This window comes from Excalfactoria chinensis, chromosome 3 (genome assembly GCF_039878825.1).
Source record: "Excalfactoria chinensis isolate bCotChi1 chromosome 3, bCotChi1.hap2, whole genome shotgun sequence".
Lineage (NCBI taxonomy): Eukaryota > Metazoa > Chordata > Aves > Galliformes > Phasianidae > Excalfactoria > Excalfactoria chinensis.
Window position 1 is genome coordinate 82,323,384 of NC_092827.1, and position 16,426 is coordinate 82,339,809.

Here is a 16,426-nt window from a genome sequence, read left to right on the forward strand (position 1 = left end):
TCTTTGGAAATGCACTTGCATGTAACCGCAAAACACATTCTAGTTTGGCACCTTGAAAGGCCACTACAGAGACCAGTTTCCATCAAGGAGAAATGGCTTCTCCTTCAGTAAAAGCATTGGCTCCCTGTAACAGTACTCTTCCTTTTGTAGACTCCTCATAGATTGCTCCTTTCAATGAACATCATCATACCCTGAAACACTGTGTCCTGGTGTCATGGTCCATCTGCACATCACTTATGTCTAAGTCCCTTCTTCTACAGCATGTATCTACTCAAGTTCCCAGTCAGGTTCAGGGCACCAGCAGTTTGGCCAGATACAAATAGAAACTCATTTCTTATCTGTTCTTCTGAACAGGACTCTTGATGGTGGAGAGCAGTAAAAAAGAGGTGCCAGTGAAAAGACAGGATTCAGCAGTGCCCAGTGAAGGGACAGAATTCAACAGACAAAAGCCAAAATACAGGAAATTCCATTTAAACATATGGAAATACTTGTTTGTTTGTTTTTAAATAGGAGGATGGTCAAACATTGGAAAAGGTTGCTCAGAGAAGATGCAGAGTCTACATCCATGGAGAAACAAAACTGACAGGGTGGACAGATCTGAAAAGCCTCTCTTCTGACTCTACTTTCAGAGAGCAGATGGTACTAGCTTATCTCCGGGACTGCCTTCCAACCACAACTACTATGTAGTTCTATCAAAAAACAGAAGCAACACAAACTGATCCAAACAAAGGAAAATGCATTGTATAACAACCAAATGAACATAGCCATGTTCCATACTACAGAATACATTCCAAACCTAAAAATGCCAAAAAAAAAAAAAAAAAAAAACCAAAAAAAAAAAAAACCTAAAAAGTGAGAACAGTGTCAATAATCTCAATACTTCCTCTTTGCAAATTACAATGGAATTTACTGTGATCTCCTTCAGATAAATAGACATTTTGTGAAAAGAGAGTAAGGTTTAGGATACAGTTCTCAAAAGTATTGGTATTTCAACATTGCTGCTATGTTCCTAACTACTGAGCCACACAGCAAGTCAACAGACTGTTTGCTTTTGCATTAATATTTAACTTCTCCTATGAATTAATTGGATGATTTCTTGATAAATTTTTGGAGAGGCTCATATGTACATAAGGTACAGCCAACTGCCAGTGTAACCAAGTTAACTGCTTGCTCTCAGTAGCTTTTGTGCAAACACAGCACAGTCTTCCTCAGTTTGGCTGGATTAATAAGCAAAGACTTGGAATCTTTTCGTAAGAGCATGAAAGCATAATGAGGACTACGCTTTCCTTTTCACACTCGACTTTTCCTCAGTTAAAGAATCAGATCATAACATCAAACATTTTTTAAAATGTACTTTTCTCTTCCTCTAACCTTCCCATTGAGCAAGATTTCCTATTAAACAGATTGCTCTCATTTAATAAAGTGAAGCAAAGAGTTACGGACAAGAAGAACTGGAAAGACAAAAGAGTCTGTGTAGACATTTTAAGTACACATTTCTCATTGTCAGGAATAATTAATTGAAAACCAAAATAATTAAGGATGTAAGCCCTCAAACTCTACCAATGGCACGTGAATCACATGGCTCCAAGACACATAAGCTTCCATTTACAGCCACACACACACCTTAAAACATTAAATGATAAAACAACACAAAAAAAGGTTAGCAGATGCAAGCTATCTAACTTTTTGGGAGTCAATGTAGAATTTGTTTTTCTGACATCAGAATTACAGACATATCCAAATGCAGTGTCTGCAGCTGCTTTAATGCACCAAAATCTTCCCAACTTGCAACTGTTTCCTGATACCTGTCTCCTGAGAAAGGAGACCAACACTGTAGTTGCTATAACCTCCTTTCAGATAGCTGTAAAGACTGATGATGTCTCTGATCAACCTCCTTTTCTTCAGAATGAGCAACCCCAGTTCCTTCAACCATGCCTCATAAGTCTTATTTTCTGTCCCATTCACCAGCTTCATCCCTCTTCCCTACACACTCAAGCCACCAGATACCTTTTTTGAAGAGAAAAGCCCAATTAGAAGAAAATAAACAGATGCAAAATACCAACAAAAATCCATGTGAACTGTGAAGTTAATTTCATTAATATGGATTCCTTCCCACCAGCTCAAACGTTACTATATTTCCTAGAGCAAGTCAGTTTCAGAGTGTTTATTATTTGCTAATAAGTAGAATAAATGTACTTAAATCCCTTAATTCTCAGAAGTTGTGCTCTCATGACTGATGCTTGCAAAACACTGTCTCGATTTTCCTCAACTGAAGTTTCAGCTGCAGAATAATCCTGACCCTTCAGAACTGCAGTACCATATGAAGTCCTGACCCAAAGCATGAAACAAACTGTTTTTCCTCAACTTTCATTAAGATCCATAAACAATCTTATTGCTTTACATGGAAAATATAGGATTACAGGTCCTTCTCTAAGATCAAAATAGAAGCAGGATAGACCTGTTCAGCACCACATCAGTTACACTAAATTCTCTGTAATCTCTGTTGAATGGGTGTCAGATCCTCTTCTCCCCAGTCCACCCCCACCTTTTTGTTTGTTTGGATTTTTATATATTTCTTTAGTGCTCCATTAAAAAAGTAATGCTGAATGAACAAGCGCAGCCCTGGCAAATGAGCATCTGCCCCTTGCATCGCTGTTACTGAATCCTATCAATAGGTAGTTTAGTCTTGGATGGAAAGCAATTGCTCAATGCTTTCTACCACACTGACTCACTATAAAGCATTATTTGGAAGAAAAAATTCCTACACTTCTGTAACACCATAACTGGGTAACATCAGAATCTGTAAATTCCGTGTTAGCATGAACATGAAGTACTGGAATGCCTTGAATGTGGAGGTTTTATGCTTAATATAAAAATATTCATGGCAAAATATTGAAAACCTGAAAACAGATAAGAAGATTCACTTGTGCTAGAAAAGCAAATAGATAAATAAATACCTTTGTGTTTAAACACTTAGTCTGGCAAAAATTCAAAATACCTGACTCCCTTACTAGCTCCAGCTCTAGCCAATGCTTCCTGCCTTGGTGTCCTCCATTGCACAGGATCCTGATGGATCCTGATGCAGTAGAACTCCCTTGTGGACACATTCATGGCTTCCTCTTATCCCAGGTCTCTATCAAACTCTAACTGTGAGACAACTACTATTCAACTTATAATGTGGAAAGCTTGCTTGGGTTTCCTTCTGAACCCCAAGTACATAGCAAATTTGCTTGCATCATTTCTTGTGGAAAATAGTTTCCACTATACAATACAAAAAGTGCATCAAATGTCCATTAGCAATGGCATTGGCTACAAAAGAGTGAAACATAGCTCTTAATGTGATCCCTTATTGCACTTTGTATGCTATTTCAGACCTGCTGCATACCAATTCATGGGCTGTCAGCTGTGGTATACAAGATAGATTTGTTTGCAAATAGAAGCTGGTTAACATTTTCAGAATCAGAGTATTTCAGGCATTGTAAATCATGTTTGCCTGCTTCTTTTCAGAAAACTAAAGAGAAACGGCAAACAGCCACACCATGAGTAAAGTTGCATATTGTTGTTTTAAGAAGATCAAAGGAATGTATCATAAATAGGTTCGAAAAAATCCAGGTTGTTTGCACACCTATGTAAACCCTTTTCTAATGGTTTAAGTACTAACAGTCACCTCAGCAAACACCTAAATCTGTCACAGATGCACATATACTTAAAATGAAATCATTTATTTATGTAGAAGAATTACCATTATATGCCCACAATCATATTAATTTTCCCTCCTTTAATTGCTTACTAGCAATACTTTGTGATGTAGAAACTGATGTAGTATGGCTCAGAACAGCATATACACTACTGTATGTAGCATACGTGTATCAGAAGATGAAATTCTCAGAACTGCTGTACTTTTTAACAGTTAATGATGTCACTGTAGGTTTTTTTCTCTGCCACTGCATTAAAAACAGCTTTTGTAACAGAACATGAAGGAAAAAAAGAAAAAAGAACTGGGAACTGACATGTATAGACAATATACAGGGATCCATAGAAATCATTACCATGGTGACATTCTCCTAATAGAACATCCAAGAAAACCACATCATTTACATTTTACTCATTAAATTTCACCAGTTAATTTATGTAGGCACTTCTAATCCATTCCTATAGACTCTCTCCCTTGACTGTAACTCTAATTGTTTCCCTCTGTGTACTGAAAGTGAAATACCTGGCTGCACTCTCTATGAATGCTTTATCTGATCGTTCTCTCCCGAGCAACAAAAACCACTCCATTGAAAGCCATTCCTCAGCTTTGATCTTGAAGCTGTGAACTACACAAGCAAGAAGGCCAAAGAGAGACGAAGCTTGCATAAACTCTGGCATAAAGAAAGCAGCCTGCAAAGACATACATGACACCTTCCCAAGAATTCATCTGTCTCACGGGACTGAGAAACCAGATGTGCTTTCCACTGTACAACTAGAGCCTTCCACTGCACACTTAGGCTTATAACAAACTGTTAGCTTGCCAGTAAAATCAAGGAAAAAAAAGAACTATAAACTTGCTTGTTTTTGAAGAGATATGTAAATATTAAGCAACGATAATATGTGCCTCCTGAAGGCTAGTACTAATGTAAAAGTATACTTATATTTCAATATTCAATGTTCATGGTGACAAACTGCATACTAGAAATCAATACTCTAAATGCCTTAAAGTCAGTCCAATACATGCCATTGTATTTCCTAATTGGATTGTGTATTCAAGGTCACGTGCTCTTCATTGTATGCATCACAGAAATTAAACCACCACAATAATATTGTATGTTTTTCCTGGGGCACATGGAGCAAAATGAGAAAAAGCAATCATATGGCTCTCAAATGGATTTTCCTTCACAAGCCACGAGTAAATGAATGAATGCTGTGTAGTTCCCTTTAGCAGGAAAGAAGTAAAAAAAAGGAGCATGCGGTGAGAAGGCGGTAGTTGAGTAGGGGATGTGTGAGGAAGATGGCAGCAGCTTTGCTATAGGTCTGAAGGAGACAAGGAAGGTGTTGTCTCGATTTCCATCACACTGCTGTGTTCACCTAGTTGAGGTGGAGGATTTGCTTCTCTGTGTTTAGTTTACGAGGGATACAAGCTGTCATTTTTAGTGACAGTTTGTTAGAAAAAAAATCTGTTTCCACTTGGCTAGGGAACATTCTTCAGACATGCTATGTGTACTCTGGAAAGAGAACTGAATATAATGATGAGTACTGAAAATAGTGAACAAACTTCCTGAAGGGAGGCATTTGGTTTTAATGGATGAAAACAAGTTTATTATTATTATTTTAAAAATGTATTGCAAATACTGTAAGGAATGTAAAAACAAAATGTAACCTAACGTGGATTGCCTGACTAAATTGTTTGCAGGTGGTTATATGATTGGTATACCACATATTCCTTACATGTTTTTGGGGTGTACAGGAAAGCTTAGTAAATACAAGGTACATTTTGCATTTGTCCTTATGCTATTAGGATATATGTGTTTCTCCTCTTGCTAACTGTCAGCTGAGACAGAGTCCAAATTAATCTGCAGAAAGCAGAAAAGAAAGCAGCAACTTAGGCCAGTCTGTAGGCACTGCCATTGGAAGGAAATTAGAATCTGAACAAAAATTCTTTTTCTTGATGCTGTTGAGACTTATACAACCAGGCAAAACGAGAAGGCCATTCTGTGAACTACAAATAATTAAAAAGAAAACAATTTTTGTATGGGAAGCGATTGGTTGGCTTAATATGTTAGGGAGGTTAAAAAGTTATTCAGGGAAGCACAGTACGTGGCTAATTTTGCCATGTGCACCCCAGAGGTTACTTGTGTCTCAGCAGTTGGCAATACAGACTTTGCAAGTGAATGTCTTCTAATATAAGGAACCATTTTAACATCAAGTCTCTTTACTTTAGCAGCTTGATACTGTGGATACTTCCAAGAGGACAGCGTTAACCTTAGAGCCTTAGCTTACTGATAGCTTAAAATTACTCTCCTCTTATGTTTCTATTTTAATTTCAATTACCACAACATTCATTTGGTTTCACTAAGTTGGCGTATGTTATCATTGTCTTCTACTGTGAGCTGCCATAAGTCACAACAGGGGTAGCTTCATGCACATGACATTTGAACTTATTGCTATCCATACAGTTTGGACTACCAAGTCTAGCAGGGTCAATTGAAAGACTTGTGGCAGAGGTCTCTGGATCAGGGCCAGAGCTTGCAGACTAGACTGTTTGGGATGTAAACCACCTGGAAATTTTTATAGGAAGTACTACATAAATGCACATAAATGTGAAGAACTACCAGCCTATTTTGGTGACATCACTGCAAATATTTAAGGCTTCCTAAGTAATCCAGTTCCTTCTATACCAGGCAAGACATCGCTAATCTGCATTCAGAATTCAAACACTCTTGATGTGTTTTAAAAGAGTTCACTCTGCTCAAGAAATACTGGAAATTGCTTAGGTGCCTTCTCCAGAAGTCTCTGCAAATGGATTAACTGCCTAATTGATAAAAGAATGTCAAGCAACTACAGCCACTCCTTATGAAAATAACTCATTTTGTGTTATGGAAAAAATACACCTTTCATCCGTAGGGCATGCAGTATTTGGAACAACATCTGAAACATCCTCAGATAGAAAAATTCTGTCTTATCATTACCTAGCATATCAAATCCAATAGCAACCAGAGAGTAACCTAATTCATTCTGCTGAAGCCAATAACCTTGACCTATTACACTTGAAATCAAGGCCAGCACAGAGGACAGAGCAAACTTAAAAGAAACTGATGGAAGGCCTATTGTCAGTAAGCTTCCGTTCTCATTCTCCCAATGTTCCATCATAATCCAACATAATATGGCTGGGATCCAAAAGGGAGTGTGTTGATTTAAAGAATTCCTCCCAAACAAGAGTAACAGGAAACTAGCTGCATGTCCATCCCTATACTTCCCATTTACACTGTCAAAAAAGACCTATTCTCTCCCAAGATATTTGCAACACAACGAAAAGAGAAAAAACAAAACATAAATGGGTCAAGAAGGTGAAAATGCCACATACCTCTGCTTGTATTTAATGGTAGTGATCATCCAAGCACGCAGTATTTGGCTGCTGCTATACTTCTTCTTATTACAAACCACATGTAGCAGTTAACATCAATTTACTACATATTTGCTATCTTTGAGTGGAAAAAAAAAAAAAAGCTCTTCCATCTTTTCTTCAGTTATATGCAGTATTTATACTTCTTGTCTCCACTTCAAGAATACACCATGCTCTTTAATGACACCTGTCCAGACAGCACCTCAAGCAGTACCCATTACTACAAATCCAACACACCTGTTCTCAATGCTCTGTATTGTCTTCCTCCTTGAAATCAGGTGTAGGTCTTTACCTTCTAAACATGCAGTGGCCTATGGCAAAGATAATGTGAATGACCACTTAAAGAATGAGAAAAATGCTGATTTTCAGCAAACAGTAAAGTTTTGTCATGATACCTTCTAATGCATGAGTACAGTTTGTTTGTGCTGAAAAATGAAGTTTCATTGGAGACCAGTCACAAACTGAAGAATGAGCTCCATTAGAAACTGTGAGTCATCACAAGCATTTCCACCTCCTTCTCCAAATGCGTGACATCTTTCTTGTTCAGACCTTCTCTCACATCAGTTTATCTATTTTTAAAAAGGATTTATTGCTTTTAGAAACAAATTCTACCAAAACCAAGCACTGCACTCTCCAGCCAAATTTCAGCTCAGAGAGGATGAGACAGAATGAAATACACATCATGGGCACAACATTCAGTATCTGATGAAAAAGCAGTGCAGATGATACAGAAATGACGGCAGCACAAGATCTTTTGTAGAAGAAATATGATAAGATCTACTTGCTGTTGTAACACATCTAAAGAAATTTAATGGCATAAAGGTATGCTTTGTGCATTAGTGCCAGGTCTTGCTGTATCTAACATTCATTTATCTTATTTCTATCCATTTTACTTAGTACCTAAGGTACAAGTCTGAAAGAGTGCAATTATTTAGAATGCATTACACTCACTGTGTGGCAAAACCTTATTTTTATTTATTTATTGAAACTGGGCCCTGGCTTCTACAACCACTTCACAGCCTACAAAAACATGTTTTTCACAGAAATGATTATTTTGTTTTCAAATTTGTATTTCAACAACACTATTTTCTCGTTTTTAAACATTCCAACAGGATGACCATAGACTAAAAAACCTTATTTATCTCCTCCTAAGAAAAATCTCCCTCTTCATAGATACTAGCTTGAATGATTTTAACAAAAGTAATAAACAAACAAGAAAAACCCCAATAAATAATAAAATATGTAACTGCCTGTTATGGCGTTGCATACCTAATCAGACTGCCAGGGTCACTACTTGAGTGGATCACTTGCATAGCCTGAATTTTCATTGCACATCTCAGTTGAAGTCACACTGGACCAAAGGAATGCAGAGACATAGCTACAAAGCAATTAGAATGGTAATGAAACTGTGGAAAATAAGTTTTGTTTGGTGTCACATGCTTTATACAACAATGCCATCCCAAATTCCTTATTTTTGTATTTTGAAGCACACAGAGCTGGCTGCAAAGTCTTGTAGAAGAGCTGTCAGTACCATTTTGGGTATGTTGGAGCTTCTGTCTAATTTCTTAAGAATACATTTTGTACACACTGAAGAACAGAAGTTACAAAGATGAAGAAATATGTTCACAGAAGCCCAGATTAGATAGTAGATTAAAATTAGGCGAGCCCCCCCTACTTCACAAACATCACACACACACACGCTGAACTGTTCTTTTCAATGCCCCATGCAGACAGTGTGAAGATGACACAGAGTGCCTATTACCCACGTTCAGAGTCACTGCTTTCATTAATGTCATTAATCTCTATTATTTTATGCTGGAGAAAATTTTCCTCCAACAGGCTGCTGCATAACCTAGTAGAGGAGCTGTGCTGGTTGGTTTTTGTTTTCTGGGAAATTGTAATTCAATAGTATGGCAGAATTTTCAAACATAGACCAATCCTGTTTAAATCAGTGAGACTGTTAAGTGAGACTCCAAAAATCAACATGCTGTTTTACTCAAATATGCTTAAAAATTACCCTTATTAGGGTCTGTCTTTTCTACACTAGTGATGAAAAGCAAAAATATACAGAATGGATGACAAAAGGATGCCATCAACAACAAATTAAATTCACAAAAGCCAGGCAAAGAAAACCAAACACCATTATGAGAAAAATGTCTATCTTCAGGTGGGTAAATAAAATAGCTTGCCTCTGTATCACTCCCTCAAAAGGAACAGCTACCTCAGGGTAAAATTATAGAATCAAATCTTAAACGAAAGAACAGAGCAATTACCTTGTATGTTTCAGCTGGATATTTCCCAAAAGGTCAGTACCATGATAAACTTGAAATCATCTATAAACAGGCATCCTATTGTTAATTTCAGGCAGTTAAAAATAAAATAAAGTCACCAGAATACCCATGACTTAAATACACATTAGAAAACTACTAACCATGGTATCTTGTCAACCAATTTGCTCCTCAAGGACTGAAATGTGCCTAAGGAATACCTAAAGGTTCAGAACACTTCTGTAGAAATGTAGCAAAGCCTCAAAAACATGAGCTTCCTTTATGTCTGTAATACATATTTCAGTTGGAGACTGTAAACCCTACTTGATACTTGCCTTCAGATTCACAAAAAAAAAAGCCCTGAAACCAATCACTTTCCTCTCTACATTCTTTGGTCAGGTTTCTGTTGCCTCATACGATAGTTCACATCAACAGAAATGGTTCACAATTTAGAATATGACAGGACCATTTTGTAAATTGGATTAGAATAAAGAGATATAACATCTTTAGCAGATTTATTTAAAAAAGGAGAGCGCTGTAATGCCTGTAGGTAAACTGTGTGTCTACATAGAACTTCTCCGACCTTCCATAGAAGCACCAGAAACAAAGTGTAAATCAGCAGCCAAAGAAATACAATTATTTTTATTATTTTTTTTTAGCACAGAAATGCAAATTGATAATTAAATCCATCAACATAGTGGAGTTTTTCTCAGAAGTAAGTATTAAACCAATTGTACTCATTAGGAAGGTCTGCCCATACTTATGGTGGAGGAGATCTCATGGAAGACCAGCTCATAAAAAATCCCATAATTAAGAACTTATTCTGTAGTTCATATATGTGAAGTGAAATTGATTGGCTTGACTACAACTCTATGAAGACCTCACTCATACAAGTCCCATCAAAACTGCAGCTAAATTTGCTCAACCGCAATATTATATACTCCAGAGAAAAACAGAAGCCTTCTCAGTAGTCTCAGTCTTGTAAGTATTTAACTGCTCCTTTATAAAAGTTTGCCTGATGACTAAGAGAAGGCGCTCATCTTTGTTAATACTAAAAACTTATAGCACCCCTTTGCTAATAAGGTAAGAGTATATAAGAAATGCTGTTTAATTCTTGACAACACTAAAACTGATTTTGAAGTGTTCTGAAAGCTGTTTCTGAATCCAACTTTCCTTAATAAGCAACAGTTAACATTAACTCAGACTTCTTATTATGTTTGCACATGTATTACATGCACAAATATTTACTTACTAGATGTTTTTACAGGTCTTTTGTTTTGCTGCCTACAAATTAGACTGTTAAGATGAAAGATATAATTAGGATTATAATTACCATAATTTAAAAAAGCCTTAATCACTTAACTTATCTTTTCCCATTGTATGAGGGTCAGTAAACAAAATGTTACAATAGGTGGACTTTGACCTTACAGTTCTTAAGCCCCTGATTTTTTCCTGGTTTGTTATCAAGAAGTTTTCAGTGTAAACTTATGATACAGTTCCAGTTTAAGATTTGTTATAGCATGCAACAGAAATATGTGCAGAACATGCAACAGAAATATGAGTCTCTTGCTCTCTGGAAGTACTATACAAAACCCAATACTGCCACAGACCTTCATACCTGTCTTGTAAGGTCCTGATTCTGACTGCATTCCATTTCTACACAGCTGAACAAATTTCTACATGATATCAATTGGGAATAGATCTGCAGACGTTAAAGAGCAAGTAAATATTTTTAATTTAAGGAAATGATTCAAAATATCTGAAAGTGTGGTACAGATAGAATCTTATTTTTAAAGCTGTGCTTCAGAAATGAAGCCTATAATGAAGAAATTACTCATGAACAAGTTACACAAAGCTTAGTCTGATATACTGTTATGCAGTTCTGTTGCCAGTACAGAACTGAAGCCCTGTGTTTCACATCTGGACTCCGTGATGATCTTTTCTGATACTATCCAAATGGTCTCAATTCAACTTCTAGAGGAGCTAAGAAGTGCAAAAGTTTGAGCTGAGGAAGGAAATTTACACTGGCTGCCAACGTAGCACATTCACACATTGCTGAATCTCAGCATTTTAATAAGTTTAAAGATATTTTTGACATTTATAGTCTGTTACTCTTACTTGCATCAGCTGATAGTGTCTGAGAGTCCAAAGTAAAGTATCATGTAGCATGGGTAAGGATCAAGACTGAGTCTCAGAAATGTTACACAGTATTTAAAAGAAATAATTATACAAGATTTAAGCTCAGATTTTGAACTTCTGTTGCTGGTTTCTATTTTATTTCTCTGGTTTTAACACAATCACACTGCAAATATGCTTAAGAGACTTTGTTTACTTAAATTTTCCTTAAAAAGTAAAAACATCATATTCTAGTCATATATTTAAAAGATTACAGGCAAAACTTTGTATTGTCATGATGGAACATAATGTATCCTTCAAGTCAGTATTTGTGTGGAATATTTTTGGGAAAAAGAATCATTCTTGCAAAGTAATTAATCTAAGCAGAAGTTGGTCTTAAAACCTATCCTGCTACAAGCTAAGCAATAATTCTAGCTGCTGGACAGGAAAAATTGTAATTACTTTCAGTGTCTGCTGAGCATGAAGTTTCAGTGCAATAAATGATTACTAAAGCTCAGCTCTTTTCTTCAATCCATACTATTTCTTATCAGCTGTAGTAAAAAAGCAACACTCTGTTGGGTGCTGGATGTATGGACATGTTAGAATAGGAAGCAGGCTTATACATCTGAATATTGTCTTTTCTGTTGCTGGCAATAGATCACTTATTAGTACCAGAGATATCTTCTACTTCAACAAAATGTAGGTTAAAATAAATAAATCCTTTTTGTAAACAGCTATCGAGTTAAGTTCAACAGCCAATTGTGACAGAAACAAGATTGCATATGCCATCAATAAACATTTGTTAAGCTATCTTCAGAGCTTGTTGAAACAACAGAAGCACCAGGAGTAGAGATGAATTAGCCTGCTCTGCTTGGTTGAAAGAAAGGAAAGGAACAAAGTGCCAAAGGAGAGTTTTTCTATAAAGGAAATAATCTTTCAAACCACTATCAGTCCTGTGAAAATTGCTAGGGAAAAGCATCATAATTACACATCATGTGTTACTCAGTATTATTGTTATTGCTTGCTGAGAAGTTAGTTACATGACTTTTTAGGACCTTCTCAGCAAGTGACGAGAATATTAAAGAATTCAAGAAGTGAAGCTAACTTTCTGAAAAGTGCTGTCAAATGGTACAGAGCATATTGGAAAAGACTGAAAAAAAAATCCCTTTGTATCTTGTTTTAATGGCAGTTATGTATTGCTGTAACTTCTTTGAAATATGAAATGAGAGGGTAGTGAGGTCTTTCAACTACAGAGTGCCATTTGAAATTGTCTGAATTCAACCCTTACTTGTTACATGATCCGTTACACCTCTTTAACCAGTCTGAGCTCACAATGTGTGCTCAAATCAATGTGGTCCTCTTTTTTTAACTCTGTTTGGGTAAGCCCTATAATACACACATTTGCCCAGCTGTATTCTTTCTAATCTCACAAAATCCCACTTGGCAAACACCAGTGACAGAGAAAATGTAAACCTGTGGCAATCAGGGAAGGCTTCAGTTACTGGTTAACCTTCAACCCTTCTCATACACACACAGCTTGATCTCTGATCATTGTCGGGAACTGGAAGTTTCATGGCATTATTTAACCAACTCTGTTTGTTCTAAAGGTTTACCTCATCCTTTCCTCCTGCAGCCACACTCTGCTGAAAGCCTTCCCCATCACAGCCTTCATGACCTTTTGCCTTACTTAAAATGTTGCTCTGATGGATGCAGCTGGAAGCCATCCCTGCAAATGACACTGCAGGATCAAATGGCAGCCACCGCCCCAGCTCTGCCTTTATGGCAGCGTTTACCTGCACTGCACAACCACTAAAGGTTTCTTGATCAGAATCTAGGCAGCAAATACACAGGCATTTAGTCACAGCTGTACAGTTTAATCTTGGCAAGGGACTGATGAGGAAAAACACAACCATAGCAAGTCTATCTTATCTCCCACACTTAAACAAACTCAGTCAACTTCCAGGCAAATGTTGCAGAGAACTGTGTTTTCTTTTACACTTGAAACATTAACTGCTGCACGAGAGCAGATACTGGACTGGGGAAAAAAAAAAAAAAAAAAAAGCCAATTATTTGGTTCTAAAAGTCTTTTTCCATTTGTGTTAATTTCCTGTATTAATGCCTCCCCACTAACAGGAGGGGAAAAAAAACAGCAACAACAAAATACAGAGGCCTCCTTGTCTTTCACTTCACTGCTATTAATGCTGCAGGTTATTACCAACGCTATCTCCATGGCTTTTTCAGGCAGCTTAGTCTGTGTGAGGTGCTACTTGGTTAACAATACACCTGTTGAAATGTTTATCTCCTTGTTTTATTCTTTTGTTATCTTATTTTACAGCTTTAAATCTCTCAGTGATCCTCCTTTTATCTTATTTTGCCATGCTCCTTTTAAAATGCAAATATAAGACCAGGCAGAGAAACTGTGATGTGCTTTCTAAAATGAAACACTTGGATGGTGTTGGATGGTATCTCAAATATATTTTGTTTTTTAAATTTTCATTGTATTGAAGGCTAACAAGGATATTTCTGTAGTCACAGTGTCTTTTACACCTGCCTCCTTAATTCCACAAGCACCACTTACTGGAGACAATAAACGGCATCCCGTTCCTACCTGAACTTAATTTTATCCTGATTATAATTCGCTTTAAAACTTGCTTTAAAACATGGGGGATCCTGCAAGTAGATCCAAAAAAATCAAATCTCTTTCATTATTAAATTAACATTTATAATATTTTTGCTTAATTTTTTTCTTTGTTTATCTATATATTATTAAAATGTATTTTAGTATTGTTAATTACATCATACACTATGTGATAAATACCACTGTCATGTTCTTGGGAAATCCGAGGGGTATATATGATATATCCTTTAAAAAATCTTCTAGACACTGCTAGCCTTTAATACCTTATTTTCTATGTCCTATCAGCCATACTGACGATGTCTGCTGACATTATTTTGAAGCAATACTCTTCAAAGCTGTAGTGAATATATTTCTGTAATGATGTAAAATGTTTTCCACTTGGAAATGTTTTTACAAGTGGCAGTATTCTAACTCTATAACTGCTCTAATAGTGTAACCATTTGCCATTAATCTTCCTTAATATTAATTTTCTTTTTCTCCACTCCCGTCTCTGAAAATCTAAACTGCGTCTCAGGAACTATAATAATAATAACGAGGCCAATAAAAAATCCTATATTTTGGCACATTCCAAATCTGATTTAAATTCAGTCTTTACACACAAACATGTTAGACTCGGTCAATATTTATTTTAAAAAAATGAAGTGCACATACAGTGCAGATTTGCCATTGTTAGAACACTGGCTACAATCCTGAATGTCTTCTACTTTGACAAAGCCACTTCTGATTTTACTGGCAGGTTTTGCCTGATAACAAAGGATCTGAACCAACCATTTGTCAGCTGTCAGTTTTAGAGATTCTTCAGTTCTAGCTGTAGAGTGTGTTTTATTGCACTCAATTACTTAAAAGTATCTCCTTTCAATGATTTTAGCTTTCTAGTACAACTCCCTTGCAAGTATTCAAAGCAGAGAAACAGGTCTTGCTTGTTTAATTAGGGGTTTCATCCCAAAATAAATTAAATAACAGAAATATGAGGCCCCACCTAGAAAGCTCAAAAAACTGCATGTAACACTGGGCTCCAGGGTAAACAGACAAAAAAATAAGCTCTGACACCACCACAGACTTCTTTGGTCAAAGAAAGAAGGACTGGCTGGGGGATGGGGTGGGGGGGAGTGATATGACAGAGACTTAGAATGTTTAGGTCTATTCTCATGCTCCTACATTACTCAGAAGCAACTGCATTTTATCTGAAAACTTAAAATTTAACAGCATCTGACCAAAATGCTAAGCTGTTACATATCAAAATTCAACAGGGTCTGACCTATACTGTCATTTTTGCTTATTCACCAGTAAATGAAGGCAAGCTTTCTTGTCCATAAAGAATTTCTGTCAATGGGGATCTCTTAACAGAGTTGCAGGCTCCCCAAGGTTCATCAAAAGGTAACCAAGAAAGCTCCTCCCTTTCCAGGCTTTGCACCACAGGCCATATTTAGTAAAGCAATCTAAGAAAGTGACCTGACTTTACAGAGATATAAATTTTTCCAAAGTTACTACTATGCCATGATTGTGCGCAGTAAAAAGGGAGTTGGGAGTGATTCTAAGTTTCACAAGCTTAAAACTTTCTTGATTTAATGTAACTCATCCTCACAGTTTTCCTTGGTGTATCCAAAAAAAATAAATATATATATATATTTATTTATTTATATAAATAAATTTATATATATAAATTTATATATTGTATTTAAGAAACACAACAGTAATTTTCAGACTTTCCAAATTAAACTTTCTATCCTGTCAATTACTAAACTGACTTTTTTACTTGGATAAGTTTATGGAAAATGAGGATAATGTAAGAATATACAGTAACTCTAGAAAATAACAACTTCCTAGTATTTTCCAATGACTTTGAACCACTAATGCAAGCCTTCTGTCTACTGCACGGGGCTGTAAATGTTATCCAGAGACGTGGCTTCATTTTCAGTGTTAAGTTATAAGCAGAGAGCAATCAGACTGAAGGTTTCAAGAGCCCTGCCAGGCATGGCAGGCATGTCACAGGGACATCAAACTGACAGACTGGCCTGTGATGACAGTAATGGGGGAAGGGACAGTCCTTACATTCTGGCACCTATTAGGAACATCTTACTGAGGCCAGCCTGCAGCAGTCGTTGCTGTGATATCATGTGGGGTTGCCCAATGAAGTCTGAAAGGAGATACAAAGCACAGATTAGGACGACACAGTCTTTTGAAACTGGAAAGTTTCCCAGGATTACTTTACAGTTCCATGGGAATCCTTTCATTGTCCCTCTGAAAGTCCTGCCAAGGATGCAACAGAATAATTTTCAAATCCATTAAAACTTTTTTATTTTA

At 36.6% G+C, this 16,426-nt stretch overlaps 1 long non-coding RNA gene across 1 annotated transcript; it reads right to left on the bottom strand.

Annotated features, from left to right (window-relative positions):
• Positions 1-7,654: 7,654 nt before the first annotated feature.
• LOC140249954 (uncharacterized) lies at positions 7,655-9,399 on the bottom strand. The gene is made up of 3 exons (XR_011903096.1): positions 9,376-9,399; positions 8,372-8,480; positions 7,655-7,671 (listed from the first exon to the last, which is right to left on the bottom strand). It is a non-coding gene; the product is annotated as an uncharacterized lncRNA (long non-coding RNA).
• Between the last annotated feature and the right edge of the window lie 7,027 nt (positions 9,400-16,426).